At 35.1% G+C, this 12,221-nt stretch overlaps 1 protein-coding gene across 2 annotated transcripts in view; it reads left to right on the top strand.

The window, feature by feature from the left end:
• The window catches only part of LOC113510398 (axin), a 111,910-nt gene that overhangs the window by 10,388 nt on the left and 89,301 nt on the right, over nucleotides 1–12,221 (top strand). The gene's annotated exons all lie outside the window — the stretch shown is intronic.

The following is a 12,221-nucleotide window of genomic DNA, read 5'->3' as shown; positions in this document are numbered from 1 at the left end:
TTGAATATACATTTGCATGTGTTCAAGGCGGATATTTGTAATAAGCAACATAAAATCAGAGTTTTAGCAAATAAACTCATATATCTGATGCAGACTGTTGGCACCAAAATACGGCGCTTTGCATTAACAAAATTAATTTGTTACTCTCATCTATTTACTCCTTTTATTTGATTATTATTATTATTATTCATCGCAAATAACTAGTCCGGTCGTGACGAATTCATCAGGATACATTACAGTTTTTACCCCTAAAAACTGTAATGTATCAGGATACATTACAGTTTTTAGGGGTAAAAACTGTAAGATCGACCACATCTGGGTTTTCGACGAATTCATCAGGATGAATTCGTCGAAAACCCAGATGTGGTCGATCTGATCTGATCTGAGTATATTGCTGGTAATGCGATTATTAGTGACAGTCTCTTCTCCTTATTAAGATTTCAAATTGATCTGATTGGATCATTAAAGTAATGACGAGCTCAACCGCACCAGTAGGTAGGGCAATAACTATTCTAGATCACTTTGTGCATAACCGTAACGTTGGCGCCCAAACATGAAGCGCATACAAATTGGCGGCAAACAATTAATGGCCACCTGGCTCCGTTGCTAATCGACCGATAGAATTAAATGAACGGTCTGCACTAATTGGCCAGTAAGACAAAGGGGCAAACACTCGCCTTTGAGCAACCAATGTCTAGTGTCACTTGAGGCGGAGGTGCGTCGACTGAGCTGAACCTGATGCTTCAGTTGCCCAGTTGATATTGAATTGAGGCGTCATTGAAGCGTCTTCACTGTTACTGTATCGGAATGAACAAATTGTCGAGATACTTTACGTTTATTACTATGCATTTTTAAACTTTCGAAAAAAATCATTCTTGTCTAATTCAAAGAGCGTAAACCCGTATAATATGATAGTAAAATGCTTAATTTTTTATTTATTGTCGCGCATTGGAGACAGTTTAACTTCGGGATATTTTATGCTTTAAAGATATAAATTGTAAGTTTTAAGAATATGGAGTAAGCGTGTACAAAGTATGAACGTAGTCACGCATAAGAATCTTCATGCAATATAATTTCCATAAATATTATTGATTCGCCAAGAGATTGTTAGATATTTAAAAAACGTATACGTGATAAAGTAGCTAGTATATAATAACGGTAGAAATTAAGAAATATGTTGGCTATGTAATCTTGTGAAAAGGAATTCCTTAATGAGGTTCTTGAAAAATCAACAGTTTGAAACTGTACTTCCTTGCACTGTAATTCCACGTATCCGCATTCCTGCCGCTAATTTCACAGTAATTGCTATAGTCTGCAAGCCGACTGACTTGTAGACTACGGGTCGTCTGAGAGTTTAGGAGACTCGAACGTATTGCATCGTGGTTACTGACTAATTACTCTCTATTGAGTGCAGGAAAGAATTTCATTAAAGACCTGATATGGGATGGAACATTTCCCAATCTCTAAATAAAAAAATTAACAAATCCTTAAAAAGGAACCAGAGACTAAGTATGTAAATATCTTTATCGCACCTATTTCTACCACTAAGCAGCTATTTTTATTTTGTGTTCTAGTCTGGTGATGACAATTTGTAGTGAAATTCTAGGAAAAAGCTCGACTAGTTTCTAGGCCATCCGGAACCCTTAATCATGAGTGGCTGTGACGTGAGCGCGACCCTGATAAGCCAAATTGCTTCGAAAGTATCTACGATTAAAAAGAATGTTGTCAATTCTCTTGAAATTATTTATATTGGTTTAATTCACGTATTTAAATTGGAAGGTATGTGATTGGAAGAAGATTATTATCAGATTGTATCGAGTCTGAATAATTTATTAATTAACGTGGGAACTTTGAATCAAAATTTAGCTCGAGTTGGCTGGTTAATGCGGGAGACCACTGTGTGTGTATGGTTTGGATTGCCGGACTGAACTTGTACTGTACCAACCACGTGTTAGAGCGCCATCTATTTGAATGTACGTCTATGGGCCTTAGATCCGTGCTAGGGGTGCCTCGCGTTCAAATCACCGTGCTTAGTGAGGGCCCGCGGTCGCTGTGTAGTGGCTCGTTACCGCTCTCGCCTCGTCGTATGGGTCTCGTTGACACCATGTAACTATACTTCGTGGGCCTGCAGAGCTTTGTGGCGCCTTTCAATTATGACCGACTTGTTATCTGCTTAACAAGCATTGCCTATAAATGTGAAATTGTTATATATTTTGATATTGTTATGGCTTTACTTAGGTCATTATGAATCGTAGTGACAATTAAATATTTTTTACAAAAAATAAATAGTAAATAATTCTTAACCACTGTTACCCCTCAGGGGGGTAAGTTGGTAGGGACAAGTGGAACTGGTCAAAATGAAAACAGTTTCTATTAGAAAAATATTAATAAAATCGTTTAAAAATTGTCAAAGATCTCCGAATTCATTCTAAAATTCTCGATCATAACTGACGATAAGAACTACACCTATCAGGTTGGCAATTTTTCTTACTTCCTTTTGAAGGTCATTCCGCATGACGTTCAAAAGTATTAAACTTGTATCTCAAATATAAATATTCAAAAAAATGTTTTTACAAGCAATGCTCCATATAAAAAGATGTCTATTTACTCATTTATACTTTTCACAGACAAAATTGTAATTTGTACATGACGACACGTCTGTGGGATCAACTAGTTTATAATATTTATTAGTAGGATTAGTGAGATAAAATGATATCTGTTAGGTTCGTAACCCTAGCTTGGATACATTTTTATCTAATATCTAAAAGCTTGTAAATTATTTTTCTTATCGGAGGGATTAAATTGTAATTCTAATTCGCATTAAAAGATAACACTATTTATCTTGAATTATTAATAAACTTTCAATGTTATTTATTTAAAAATAAAACTGACGAGAGCGTGTTGATATAGACGGAGTCAACGTTCTACAAACGTATTCTAGGAGCTACTTAAGGGTTCATTACTCTCTCTATCTGACTACCCCGTAAGGGACTCCTTCACGTTCTACAACTACCACTGTGAGGGTGTCGCCCTTTAGCATCAAGAGTTTCTAGACCAACTCCTTTATACACAAAGGCTGTGACTTGGCTTGTGGCTTGTGGCTTGGCTAGTTAATTTAACAGTAGAACATTAAAAAACCGGCGGCAAAGAAATGTAGTAATGGGGTCTAACAGTCCCATTGTGTGGGGAAGGGATTGTTAGCAATGGAGTTTGACAGCCCCATTGCTAGCAATATGCCCTATCAGGTCAACCTCCACGTGGTTCCCCCTGGAAACCATCGTGAAAAATTCTCGTTGAATTCGTCACGATGGGCTAAATGACCTGTTTCATCCTCGTCTATCATCCTTCACTGGTGCCCTGTCAGCGTATACCGATAGCGCGGGTGGGGTTACTATTTCATTATCACCTATAAAAAAAAAACCAGTTCCATTTTTAGCAATATACCCTATCAGGTTGACCTCCACGCGGTTCCCCATGGAAATCATCGTGATTAGTTCTTGCGAAATTCGTCATAATGGTCTTACTGACCTAGTTTGATTCACATCTATCACTACTCACTAGTGTCCTGCCAGCGTATACCGATAACACACGCGGGGTCACCATTCCATTCTCACCCATTAAAAAATCTTAAAACCCCAGGGGGTAAAGGGATTATTAGCGATGAGGTTTAACAGCCCCATTGCTAGTAAATACAGGATGTATCGGGTCGATCTCCACTCGGTTCCTCCAGGATACCATAGTGGTTAATTTTTGTTCAATTGGTTACTATGGGCCAACTGATTTGCCTTCATTCTCACTTGTCACCCTTCACTGGTGCCCCGTCTGATGGGGTCATCATTCCATTCTCACCCATTAAAAAAACCTTAAAATCCCGAATGGAGTACGGTTTATTAATCAATAACATTAATAAGTTATTCGCTGTATCATACGCGGCCGAGCAATTAACGCCACATAGAACAATCTTTATTTTTACTAGCTTTTAATTAATAAAGTTTGTTTGTTAGTGTTTGGTCTATCTTATGGAAATAACTATATGTATAGAAAAATAGGTGCAGGTGGTTCAGAACCGTTCCTTATAGCAGTCTGTGACAAAAACTTATGTTTAGCAGTAAACAGAAAATGGCTGATATGATTATGATGGTAGATAGATACATAGATAAACTCTTTATCTTTGAAAAATAAACTGAGTTTTACAAAAGGGCGATATACACAAAAATTTTGTACATTATATGTGAAAATGTTATATGTGTATCACAGTGCTACAAAAAGGCAATATCTCAATGAGTAGTTTACTTAATTTAATAAGCAAGTCGCTGATTTTCAGTTATTGTTTAAAAAATGTTCCCAAAGGCACGCGCCATGATACTGTTGTCTAATATATTTTGATAAATATAAAACAGAAAATAAAAATACAATTTATTTACTAACATTACAGTTCAAATTTAACAGACAGAATTACATGCAGCGGTCCCAAGGGTCATCGATGTCTCACTATCAAGCAGAAAATTATCCTTATTTATGTTTTTCGAGTAGATTTTTTTTTTATTTATACTGACACTGCATTTAAGTAAGTAATACAAAACCCTATATTGAAATTGTCCCCTAAATAATCTTCTGTATATTTATCAGTACCTGTGATCTTAAATCTTCAAATACCATAGCTTGTAATGTAATCAATTATGTACATAAACAACAAAGACTGGAAGCACTATCCAAAAATCGGGAGCCAATGATACGGTGGATTGATTGGTATCAGTCAGTACAAATGGCAGGAATAGTAGCCGGGGGGGGGTGGCGGGCGAGGCGGCGCGCGGCTGTGGGAGTGTCGGCTCGGTCAAAGAGCCCTTTGATGTTTGCCGCCGGCTTAATGCACCGCCCGCGGCCCCGCCGCGTTCATCATTAGCAATTTCCCTGTAATTTATTATCTTTACCTCTATTTATTTGCGATTCCACGGTCGCGTCGCGTTTCGCACCTCACAATGGATGCGTTGCCTGCATGCAACACTAATTACGAGTTTTTAAAAAAATTCCAATTCGGTCTTAATTATCTGTTGCACTAATGGAATCGGGATCCCTTTGATCGGGATGTTCGAAGTTGTTTAATAACGCTATAAACCGGTATATTCTGTAATTACACAGTGATGCCATTAAAACCGTTGCTTGTTTCCTTTAAATGTATGTCGTGGAAGTGTAAAAACACTTTTTCAGTTCAATCCTTAATGACTTTAATTGTGCGATTCTGTGACCTTTATTGATTTTTAAAAATTGCTTTATGTATTATTATTATTTATTAGTATTATTATGTATATATATATATATATATATATATATATATATATATATATATATATATATATATATATATATATATATAAAAGTTTTTATTTATAGATTAGAAGACAGGATATCAGGTAGATATATAAAGGGGTCTACAAACCTGAACCTAGTGATAGTATTCATAGATAATAGTTTTTAACTTTGCCCAAAGAATACAGTCGAAATGCTATGAAGTACTTGTATGTGGTAGTTTGTAAAATGTTTGAGTAAAGTTGTAAATTTAATGTAGTTGTTAAATTTCCAATTTAAAACAAAGTGCCAAAACAGTTATAGTTAAAACAGGTTTGTAGGTTTTCATTTTTATGAATATGGGGGTTAGTATGAAAGATTTGAGTTTTCAGAACTAACTTTCATATTTCTTTCGATCTATGTTTATACATCTTGAGAAAAGTTGAAGTTTGCTAATACTGCAGTACCTACATATCTCAATAAACAATCCTTCATATAGGTATTTTATAATTAATTTAATATAAAAATACCGTATTCATTAATTTTTAATCACCCAAAAAGTTGACTGATCTTCCTTCTAGAGAACTTTGCTATTTTTCGAATGAATAAGTCTCGTTGGAAAATTTTGTAATAAAACTTATATGTCTTTTTACTGACACCTCATATTCAGGCTCGCCGCGGTCGGCTGAACGACGAGTCAAAAGACCTCTCTGAGCAACACATTTCCACCGAAAAACTGACCAAAAAGATACAGGTGTACGTGAGAGCGGAGGGATTCGGTGGCACGTCGCACGTGCTTCCTACCGTCTGCCGCCACTTGTGGTGAGCGGGCTCATTAGTGAGTCAGTGAGTCGGCCATAGATATTGCGACTGCGTTTAAATAGATGACGCTTTTGCGCGTGCTATACTTTGCGTGACAAATATTGCCCACTGAAGTATGCTCAGAGCCTGCTTGACTCCGTCTAATATCAATTTGAAGTTCCTACATGAAGAGATGTACAGAAAACGTCTCTAAAGCCTAATTGTCATTGCCAACCCGCCTGCCCAGCGTGGCAACTACTGGCAAAACTCCACTTATGGGAAAACTTATATCCAGCAGTGGACAGTTAACGACTGAAATAATAATAACAATAAATGTTTCACTACACTTAATTGAAGGATATAGAAAATAGTCATATTATCTGGGATCTCCACAACAGTTCTCCGATTGTTTTAGAAAACAAGGTAAAATTATTATAAAACATGTGCAAAATTGGCATTGTATATTACATAGGATTTTCTATATATAGTCGACAATATGCAAGATTCTAGACCCCAGGCTACGTACATTTCTTAAGTATTATTATGTTATAAAACATAATACTGATAATATTTTATTAAGATAATAATAATAATATTTTTTAAAGAATTTGGCGCGTGTTTGTTTTTGTTACGTCCTTACCATATATTATTTTATTAGATGAAAATGGAATGGTAACCGAGCCTGTTCTATCGGTATACGCTAGCGGGGCACCAGTGAGGTCAATCCGCCCATCGTGACGTATCGTAAGTGTCTGTAATAGGTCTATATTCATAAAATTTGTTTTGATTTTGATTTTATTTGAATTCAGCAGAAATTAATCAATATGATTTCCCATAACAGTGGGGACTAATCTCCATTACTAAAGATCCTTTCCTCGACATGTAATTTAGTAATAAAACGCTTGGTTTTCAATTTTATTAATATACTCGTAAATTGAGCTTCTCGCGTCGTCTATTTTTATATATCTCTAGAAGTCATGTATACGTGGTGTCATAGTGTGGAACGTGGAACTCGGAACCACCTAGCGGTACCGACTGTCGCGTGTCGACTTCTCTAATATGAAGCCTTTGTAGACTCAAATAAGAAAGTATAAACTGTAAACACTGCAATGGTGTTACTCGTATGATATTGCATTGCAAAGAGAATAGACATGGAAATTATTGCTGCACAATTAATTAAATTTCATTGTCATTTAGGAAAATAATTATTTCTCAAACATGCTTGGAAATGTGAGCATTATTTTGACAATCTTCTTCGAGATAAATTAAAATTGCCGTATTGGCCAGATACATGCGGGCAGCGGCCGGCAAAATTTGTATGAAAATCCATATCTGTCGTGTTTTGCAGCCAGATAAATTACTATGTAAACTCCTAATTGTCCTGTAATTTAAAAATGGAATGACCTTTTACTTCGAAACATGGCTACCAAGGAGGTAACTAATAGTTTTATTTAAATTTCAAACTGGCTTGCACATAGAAAGCTGATTATTAAAAAAAAAAACAAAGGAACATTATGGCACGTGAAAAATTATTATTGTTTGTTATTCGTCGTTGAACTTAAAAAGTAAAATTGTATTTTTGATTTCCGCGCATTGTTTGAGAAAAGTCCAATACAAGCCTTGGCCACAACTAGGCATCGATGGACTCACGTACGTGTGCCTCGGCTACGCCTCGGCCCACATTTGCACGTTCGTCTATCAATGCCTCAGTTGCTGGCCGCTGCAGTAATGTACTATTTTTATTCACAGTCATATCAATAGTGGCCGGGGCACCAGTGAGTGATGAAAGATGAGGGGAGGGATGTAAGATATTTTGATTAGATCGTGGTCATGTGATGTGATGTAAAGACTCCGAAATATAAGAAATTTTGCTTAAAATTAAAAAGAGATATTGAACAATTAAGATAAGTAATAAAACCTTATTAATTTATCTGTACTCAGTCCATTTCTTTTTATACTGCTCACGTCTATAGGCGACGGTTACGACTTTCCATCTGGTGGGCCGTCAGCTTGTTTGTCATTCTAAGTTGCATAAAAAAAAATCTTAATTTAATTACGTATGAAAGTCGCATTTAATGACGCGGCATCGATGAAAATACGGAGTTCGCCAAGGATGACGTAAAAATATTTCACGCTCGTACGGTGTCAATATAATTAACAAAACGTGAAATCAATCAAAGCGGGTCGCGAAGGCGTGAGAGAGCGACATCAAAGGGTGGCGGCGTCGGTACAAAGGCGCCGCGGTACGGTCGGCACAAGCAGCCGCCGCCCGGCGACGCCCCACGCTAGCACTCCAACGTGTTCTGCTGACCGTACTCACGATAGCACGTGCCCTATAATCAACACGTGCTAGAACTCGTGATCAATAACATCTGCGGTTTTTGCATAAGGTTTCTTATATACTTTTTTATATGTACTTATAAAATTAAATCGATTGTATACAGGTGAAATTGGAATCATTAACGACTTCTGTTTAGGGTTTATTTAACCAATGGAACTATGTACATTGTTTTTTTTTTCGAAGGAAAAAGGATTGAAAAAAGACAAAAAATACCAATGTACCTTGACTATTGATAGCTTTAGGCGTCGTGTTGATATGTCTCAAATTTTTTTTTCGTTTATCCCACATTTTTTTTTTTTTGTAAAAATGTTCAGTTCTACTGTCAGATCATTCCCTTAAAATGTTTTTAATTCCTCCAATTTCATTTTGTACGACGAAAAAGTTTTGTATGGAATAATATTCTTGTTAAATATTCGTTGTATCAGCCGTTAACTCTCTACTGCTGAACATGGCTTCTCCTATAAGGGGGTGGGGGGTTGTAGGTAGTTGTCACACATTAACATATTTTGTTCAATATTTAGTAATCTTTTATCTAATTGAAACTCCATGCTCAAAAGTTTTCTGTTTTGTCTTTATTAACCAACAAAATGCAGTACTTAAAGCATGCTCTGTTGATAGAGTATCTTTACGAAGTGTGGAGATATTCGATGTCGGTTTAGCATAAAGCGAATACATTTTTAAATATGAAACTAAACTACTCATATTTAACGTCAAATCCCAACCCTACCTTTATGCCTTCAAAGCCTTAAAGGTTGGAGCGACCGACGTTAGAAGATAACGATTGCGGAAAAGTGTTCAAAGAGACCGCGACATCGCGACCTCACCTAGGGTTGCCAGAAACAGGTTTATAATTTCCGGCATTTATTCGGTGTAATAATAATACGAGTAATGGGTACAGACTGTAGTGATTCTTAGAATGAAATCGCAATATTTCCCTTATTATGAAGTCCTATTCAAATTTTGTAGTACGATTAAAATGATTGTCAGTAGATTGTATTTTTAACCGACTTAAAAAATTAGAAGTTTGTCCAATCTGTTTTATTTTCTATAATTAATGTAAACCCTTACTCTTATTTGCTTACTTTACTCTTATTTTGATCTCATGTTAGTGATGGGACTCGAATTGATTTTCACTCGAGTGACTCGAGTAGTTTTTATAATACTTGCGCTCGAGTTAAATTTTTGACAACTCGAGTTTCGAGTGACTCGAGGCGACTCGAATTACGAGTGACTCGAGTTGACTCTTACCACTCGAGTGGTTTATACCGAGCGGAGTAAGAAATTCAAATTGTGACAAGTTTACCCGCTGTAGCAGGAAACTTTTAAGAGAGAAAATTCTTCCTGATGCTTATCATGCCGCACGCACTGTAATTGTAGATATTTAACATTTAGTTGAATATACGGCTGCTACAACAGATTTATGGACTTCTGACAATAATGAAGCATACCTAACTATTACAATACATTTCATTTATAATTTAAAACTTTTTTCGCAAACTATTACTACTAGAAAGGTACTAGAGGAGGAACATTCTTCTATTATTTTAGCCAGTGTGCTGAAGTCGATATTTGATGAGTGGCAAATTACAGAAAAAATTGTGACAATAGTATTCGATAATGCTCCGAATATAAAGAAAGTTATTTCTGAATATTTAAGTAAGAGGAACCGCTACTGTGTAGCTCACACTTTGAACTTGGCGATCATTGAATATAAGAAAGCTAACCCTTAATTTATGGAAATTATAAATAAATCTATCCATATAAATAAATCCATAGTCACATATTTCAAACAAAGCAACAAAACGTCTTACAAACTTATGGAAATGTAACGTACAATGGATATGGAATGTATCAAATCAAAACAAGATGTCCCAACACGCTGGAATTCTACATATTTAATGCTAGATAGAATGCTCAAAATTAAAACTGCTTTATCAACAATTACGTCCGATATGCCTGATTCACCAAATAATTTACAAAACTTTGAATGGGAAGTGGTTCACGAATGTGTAGATCTTTTAAGACCTCTTGAAAAACTTACTGCAGCCTTATCCGGAGAGAAATATCCAAAATTGTCTTCAGTGATTCCTTTGATTAGAAATGTTCAAGAATTAAAAAAGTCTTTATTAGATGCTGTTGATAAATGGTTAAGTATTTTAGAATCAAACAAAACTGCAGCTAAATCTACCTACTTGGATTCGAGATTTAAGAAAATTGGTTTTTGCGTAGAATCTAATGCTGATAGGGCTATGCAATCCGTTATTGGTGAAATTGAATCTACCTCTATATCCACAAATTCAGGTAATATCAGAACAGAATCGGAGTCTTCATCGTCAAACCGCAACCAGAAAATAAGGACGTAAATGATTTATGGGAGTATTTTGATGCGAAACTTTCGGAACGTACTTCAAATCAAAAATTGTACTCGTATTGTTTCATAATGAAATATCATAGCTGAGGCTATTAGCCTCGGCTATTATCATGATGAAACAATAAATTTTTTTTTTTTTTTTGAGAAAATGAATACACATATTCTATGTAAAATTAATATTATTTTATTCGTTTTAAAATTTTGGTCACTCCAGTTTTATATTCCGAGTGACTCGAGTCAATAAAAATCACTCGAGTTTTGTCTTCACTCGAGTGGCATTCGAGTGAGTAAGTTATCAATACCGAGTGACTCGAGTGAAAAAAAATCACTAGAGTCCCATCACTATCTCATGTTCATTTTAATATTAATGAATGATTAGTGGATTAATTTTAAAAAGTGGAATTATAAAAAATATTATAACTAGAATAAAACCAGGCAAATTAACTCGGACTAAATCTCTACCATTATAAATAAATAAACTTTCCATAAACGTCGAAATTCTTGAACCGTAATGAATCAATATCATGCATAATATTGAAATATTTTCGGGTTTTCAGGTTATCTGGCAACCCTAGTCTTACCCCTGTTAGTAGATATGTAAAATTATTGCATATACGATTTGTCCTTCGTATGTCTTCTTCGCAATCATTTCAACGTTTTATTATGATAATATTATGGCTAAATTAAACATACCTCAAAGAAACTGGATGCAAACAATAAACGAAAATTATTATCAGTTCGTTGTTATGTGAACATTATATTATTCTGTTATTGTTGAAATTGTTGAGAATAGTTATTGATTAGGCTGAAATTATTTAATGTTCACTTAAAGCTTTTAAATAAAAATGAAAGACTTAGAAAAAATATAATTTTTGAATGGCCTCTCGAATCAGATCAGGTCAAAGAACTACAAATAAATAATAACAAATAGAAAAGTAAAATAATAATAATAAAAAAAAATCACTAATTTATCCCATAGGTATGAACTAGCTGTGTCTAAGATTCAGTAGGCGTAACCGGGATTAAAAGCTTTTCTTCATAATAAATACATATTTAGTATTTGTATTTTAATTACTTGCTAAAAATGTAATAAGTAATTGATATTTCAAATATCTCACGCTGAAGTACTTTGTAGTTTACATTTTAAACACTTATGGCTTCAAAATACATTTTAACATTTGGCTTTAATTCAGCGATCATTATTAATGGGTGCGTTCTGCAGAAAATAGCGTTCGATAGCTTTCGTTCATACAATATACAAGTTTGAACTCATAAGGACCTGTAGAGAAATTGTTTTCATTGGCAGGTTTTATTAATTTCCCAACAAGAGGCTGTTTGTCTGATAATACATGTAAAAATTCCATATTCATGAAGGGATTTTTTTCTTTGATTAATAGGTTGGCCTGGATTAATTCTTTTTAC

Source organism: Galleria mellonella, unplaced genomic scaffold (assembly GCF_026898425.1).
Source record: "Galleria mellonella isolate WM207_F2 unplaced genomic scaffold, CSIRO_AGI_GalMel_v1 utg116, whole genome shotgun sequence".
Classification (NCBI taxonomy): domain Eukaryota; kingdom Metazoa; phylum Arthropoda; class Insecta; order Lepidoptera; family Pyralidae; genus Galleria; species Galleria mellonella.
The sequence above is the reverse complement of the archived record's forward strand: the minus strand, read 5'-3'. Positions and strand labels throughout refer to the sequence as shown.